At 48.0% G+C, this 6031-nt stretch overlaps 1 protein-coding gene across 5 annotated transcripts in view; it reads left to right on the top strand.

Moving 5' to 3' along the window:
• Positions 1-1761: 1761 nt before the first annotated feature.
• Positions 1762-6031, top strand: part of Prpsap2 (phosphoribosyl pyrophosphate synthetase associated protein 2) — a 32358-nt gene continuing 28088 nt past the window's right edge. For 3 of the 5 annotated variants that reach the window (XM_028857074.2, XM_028857073.2, XM_028857071.2), the window contains exon 1: positions 1762-1897. The gene's annotated coding sequence lies outside the window, so the exon portion shown is untranslated. Of the gene's footprint in view, positions 1898-3297; positions 3397-6031 lie in introns of those variants that run through there. The other 2 variants (XM_028857072.2, XM_037201600.1) reach the window with 2 other exon arrangements.

Raw genomic sequence — 6031 nt, 5'->3', positions numbered from 1 at the left:
TGGACCCGGAACATCCAGTCTCTTCACAGGACTGAAATCTTAGTCATGCACAGCTTCTTTTCAGGAGTTTTTATTCACATTTCCAATGAATTCTAGCTACCCATGTGCCCTCCAACGAATTCTAACCACCCTCAGCCTTCTGAGAATTACATTCTAGCCATCTGTGGTGGCATAGGAGTCACTAAGTATCAATGTGGAGCAAGGCAGTGTAGTATCTGTCCATGGCTCTTCATTCGAAGCTTAGTTCCCACAGCTATTAAAATGGTAAAATGGAGATAAACCTGGCGGTGGTGGCGCTCACCTTTAATCCCAGAACTCAGGAGGCAGAGCCAAGTGGATCTCTGTGAGTTCAAGGCCAGCCTGGTCTACAGAGTGAGTTTCAGGAAAGGCACCAAAGCTTAAAAAAAAAAAAAAAAAAAAAAAAGGAGTTAAGTCCTACCCCATCTCTGAAAGTTACTGTTTATATTCCTTAATATAAATTATATATAAATATATATAAATGGTCTGATATCTCGTGTGTGCAACATGTTTTTTATGTTATAAATGATAAGGGATCACCATATTTCAGCTATAAAGAATTCAGCAAAGCAAAAACAAAAAACAAACAAACAAACAAAAACACAAAAAGCCGGGTGGTGGTAGCTCACACCTTTAATCCCAGCACTGGGATCAGCCTGGTCTACAGAGCCAGAACAGGCTCCAAAGCTACACAGAGAAACCCTGTCTCGAAAACAAACAAACAAAAGAATTCAGCAATGATATTATATCAACAGCAATCAATTTGCTGAGGGTGGTGGCCACACTTTTAATCCTAGCACTAGGGAGGCAGAGACAGGTGACGTCTCTGAGTTCCAGGCCAGCCAGGGCTACATAGTGAGAACCTGTCTCAAAAACAAATTCTTTTTTGGAAAAAAAGAATTATTTTTTTATTATTTTTAATTATATGTATGTGTGTATGTCTGTAAGGAGGCCAGAGATCCTCTTGGAGCCAGAATTACAGGCAGTTGAGAGCTGCCTGATGGTGGTTTTGGAAACCAAACTCAGGTTCTCTGGAAAAGCAGAGTACATACTTAACCACCGAGCCAATTCTTGTATAATAAAGGAAGAAAGGCACAACAAAGCGGATAACAATGATGATAACTGAGCATCGACTGTATGCCCAGAACCATGCTGAGAGGTTTGAGGATTTCTTCCTCACTCCTCACAACCCCATAAGATGAGGGTAGCGTTGTCACCTCTTTTTTCAGAAGAGGAAAGGGAGCCAAAGAGGCGACTTGGTTCAAACCTGCAGACCAGTGAAGACGAACCCAGTCAGAATCTGTAAATTTCAACCTTCACACTCACAAGGTCCACACTTAGAATCTTTGCAACTTGCTGCCAACTTACTTCCACAGGGGTTAGGCTAGGCTCGCCTTCCACCACATCTCTCTGCTCAGCCATATCGCCATGCTTCTGATCACGCCCACTCTCATTCCTCCACTCCTCCACCCCCAGGGCCCCCCAAACACACCTTAACCCCTGGGCCGGCCACTCCCACAGTCTCCACCAAACTCGGTCTGAGTGCCTGCTCTTGGCCCCGCCTCCTTCCCCGCCCCTCAAATCTGACCACGCCCACATGACATTTCCCCTCCCACTCCAACGGGCCACGCCCACAGCCTCCAATGCAGCGCCTTCTACCCACACCTCCTGCCCTCTCCCCTCTCCCTCCTGACCACGCCCCCGTGACCACGCCCACTCCAGCCAGTTGTCCTCAGGCCCCGCCCCCCGGCCTCGCAGTCTCGAACGCCGTTCTCGCGCTTGCGTCGCCATTTTGCTGTAAGACGCCGTGCGGAGCGCTGTGCTCTCCTTCTCCTCCGGCAGCCGAGGCTGCGGCGGGCCGGGCTGGGGTCGGGACCAGGTAGGCGGGCGGGAGCCGCGGCGGGCGGACTGCGGCCCGGCGAGCCCGTGCGGTGCCGGGCGGCAGCCGTGGTCCTCGTTGCTCCTGGGCGAGCCCGGAGTGCCGTGTTCGGCTCGACCGACCTTAGTGACTGGGGAAGGAATAGATGGTACTCCACTCAGACGTAGGAGGAGCGAGGAGCGGTATAAGATACCGTCCCCGAAAATGCGCGTTCATTGTTGATAAGGACTCATTTTTCTTATTTTGATATTGGCGCAGTTTGGGTGTTTGGCTTTTGTGAGGGATACGAAAACACTGAGCCGGGCTTTGAGGCCTGAGGAAGTGTGAGTTCTAGTGTCTTACGGTTTCTTTCCTTTTTTTTTTTTTTTCCATGCGGTGCTGGGGCCGAACGCAAGGTGCTGCAAGCTATGCGAGAGGCCTGCCTTTGAGTCAACCCTGTCCCAGTGCTTAAGAATTTAAATGCACAAATAAAAAAATAATGCATGCTCTTGAGCCCCACTATAGGGCACCCTTCTGGTTCTTATCCTTCTAACTGCTCTGATTTGTACCATTATCACCCGATATTTGCATAGATAGGCACGCTATAGCCATTAGCTACCCTGAGATTTAACATAGAGCCAGTGTTTATTCTCTTAAATAATCTGGCGGTTTGTGGGGCAGGTGGAAAAATCTCGAGTTCGAGGCTGGCCAGCCTGGTCTGCATAGCGAGTTCCAGGCCAGACAGCTCTTTACTTGGGATAAATCCCAAAAATTGACAACACCCAAAATAGTTCTGTGTTCTTTCTTTGGCACTTAAAATGTATCTTTTTCTGGGTAAGATATGTTTTCTATAGACATTTCAAAATTATTTGTCTGATTCTCTTGATTGTGGAGTTTCATCACGTTTCCAAGTCTGTGTGTGTGTGTGTGTGTGTGTGTGTATGTGTGTAATGGAGAGTCGTGCAACCTATTATTGTATGCAGGGAACTGTATTACAAGTCAGACTGCTGCTAAGCCCGGTCCTTTAGGGCCCACTGCCCTGAGGAAGAGGCCGACAGTTGCAGAAACTTTTATCTAGTATGATTTTGTTTAAAAGTCTGGAAAGTAATGACAACCCGTAAAACTACTTCCCCAGGTGTGGGGGCTGGAGAGCTGGCTCAGTGGTTCAGGACTTGGGTTTGAGACCCAGCACCCCACCCACATGGCAGCCCACAACCACCTCTAATGCCAGTCCCCCAGAATCTGATCCCCTCTTCTGGCCTCCAAGGGTGCCAGGCTCACATTCGTGCAGACAAACAGGCAGAGGAAACACCCATACACATTAAAGAAGATTAGAACTATTACTTGCCCAGGTTTAAAATAATCTTATGTCTATTTCCCGCTTCCCCAAGTTGTTACACACACAAAAATGAAAACTCAGAAAATATAGCATCAGCCATATGAAAGCATTCAGATGACGGATGTACCACAGAAGATGGAAGAGAGCTGCAGTTTTCCCTCTGCAGCCCTGCAGTTTCTTGGTATTTATTCTTATTTTGTACTTTTTGTTTTGGGTGTTGGTGATTGAACCCAGGCCTGCAGCACAAAGCACCCACTTTTCACAGAGGTATACCACCAATCCATCTTACCAGTGTCAGCTTTTTTTCCATGCTGGAGTTGGAACCCAGGCCCTGCGCATGGGCAAACAAACGCTCTACCACGGAAGCAGATTTTCTTGGAGCGAGGGACATCACTGATAAAAGTAACTCCTGTATGCTTTTTGTCAACACATGACTTTCAGTTCTGTTTGCTAGTTAGTGTACCTGAAGTGGGGCTTTTTTCAGCATACGTTGGTTGAGCCTCTGCTGCCTGAACCTTTAGTTTTGGTGGAGAGGCCGTCTTTGTTGTCTGGGAGGGATACAGGTCCAGTGAGTCTGGCTCAGGCCTCTTGTATTACAAGCCCTCTTTTTTTTTTTTTTTTTTTTTTTGGTGTTTTTTTGTTTTGTTTTTTCGAGACAGGGTTTCTCCGTGTAGTTTTGCTGCCTGTCCTGGATCTCACTCTGTAGACCAGGCTGTCCTCGAACTCACAGAGATCTGCCTGGCTCTGCCTCCGGAGTGCTGGGATTAAAGGCGTGCGCCACCACCGCCCGCTACCAGCCCTCTTTAGAAGGTGTTGGTTACACCGTGGATGCCTCAGAGGAGACACACACACACACTGTGAGGCTTCTAATCTCTAGTATGAGTGTTGAAATCTGATGGTGGTTTTGAAATAGTAAATCCATCTAAAACAAGTGATCTCCTTCAGTGTGGAGAAGTCTCTCGTTCAGGAGACCTGACAGATTATCTCATTCAGAGAGATGACTGTGATTTGGTTCATAAAAGGTGCTGGGATTTTTCTGGAATTTTACCCATACATAAATAATTTTTGCACATTCTAGAGAAAGTTTAGGTTAAACACCAAAGTAATTAATAGCACATGGGAGGAGGTGGGGGAACATTCTCTGTACTCTATTTCACATTGAAACTTTGTGCTAATGGGCACCTGCCAGCCCTCTGCTAGTGATCCTGAGCCTGTTAAAAGCATATCACAATTGGAGGCTGGTCTTGGTGGTGCATGCACACCTTTAATCCCAGCATTTGGGGGCCACCGAAGGTGAGTATTTGTGAGTCTGAGGTAAGGCTTCATAGTGAGTTCCAGGCCAGCATCTTCTGATGCCCTTTACTCTGCCGGCCCTTGCTGTTGAAGGGTGGGCATACATTAGGATTTGACATGGAACCCAGGGCCTGCCTCATGGGAGGCCAGCCTTCTACCATTGCGCTTATACCATTAAGTGACACCCCAGCCCTTAGGTCAGAGTTTGACTTTGGAGACCAGACTTCAGGAGATGTCCTAGAGGGACACATGGCTGAGAGAGACTGGCTGTTGTGTGAACAAAGAGGAGGATGTTTCCTTTAAATCTTCGAGGAAAGAACCAGAGGCTAAAGGAGAGGAAGACTTCCGGGTGATAGGCCTCAGAGGTGTGGGCCCCAGGCCCAGGGACTGGAATCCTGTAGAGCTAGCAGAGAGAGCTCTTCCAGGTCCTCTCAGGATCTGTGTTGTTATTTAGGACTTCTTATTTGAAGTTGAGGGAGTGTAGAAAGGTGGCCATCCCATGCATATTACTGAATTTAGATAACCAAGACTTGTGAGCTGCCGCGTGCGTGCGTGCCTTTGGGAGCCTGCTGACCCTCGGCCATCACTCAGCCTGCCCTGCCAGTCTTAGTGTTTCTTTACCACCACCCCATGTTTTGAAGCTGAGCTGCATTCTCTGAAAGCCAGGATTGAAATACTTTTTACAGAAGGGACAAGAGAATTCAGGCTTTGTGGCTGTGCTCAGCATATCTAGGAACAGTTGGTAAGCAAATGAATTGGCTTGTTCTATGAAAGCAGGCTTTGGGAGGACTGGGCTTGACTGGGTAGTATCCGTGGAACAGTGGTCCACAGCCGCTTTCCACAGTTCACCAGTGGACTCTTTACCAACATTAGTTGGTTGGCTGTACAGACATTTCTGTTTGGGACTTGTAAGTTTAAGGGAACTTGCCCTGTAGCCTGTGTTGGAACCTTAGGCTTTCTCATTTGGAATGTCTCTTGAAGGGTGCTCTGCTACAGATGTGCTCTCCTAGCCTGCTAGTGACTGCACTGAACTGCCCCGAACCAGGTGGTCCCACTGCGTGTGTGTGTGTGTGTGTGTGTGTGTGTGTGTGTGTGTGTGTGTGTGTGTGTAGCCTGTCCCAGATGATGGCGGACTGACAGCAGCAGAGCCATACTGTGCAAGTCCACGTGGCAGTTCGGGAGAACAGAATAGGTTGTTTGGCAAACAGGCAAATTAGAGATATTCACAAGGATACCACGCCCCCTCCCCACCCCCACAGAATTTCTCTATGTAGCTTTGGTGCCTGTCCTGGATCTCACTTTGTAGACCAGGCTGGACTCAAACTCACCGAGATTCGCCTGATTCTGCCTCCCAAGTGCTGGGATTAAAGGTGTGTGTCACCACCGCCCGGCAGGGATACTCTTTTGAACTAGAAACATTGAATGTGTTTTTCCGTATTTATATAGAGTGCATGTGTCTGAATGTGTGGAAAGTGCCTGAGGCATGTATGTGTTGTGCTGAAATAACCCTCACTGCCGGGGAG

This window comes from Peromyscus leucopus, chromosome 8b, assembly GCF_004664715.2.
Source record: "Peromyscus leucopus breed LL Stock chromosome 8b, UCI_PerLeu_2.1, whole genome shotgun sequence".
Classification (NCBI taxonomy): domain Eukaryota; kingdom Metazoa; phylum Chordata; class Mammalia; order Rodentia; family Cricetidae; genus Peromyscus; species Peromyscus leucopus.
This window is presented reverse-complemented; position numbering and strand designations above follow the sequence as displayed.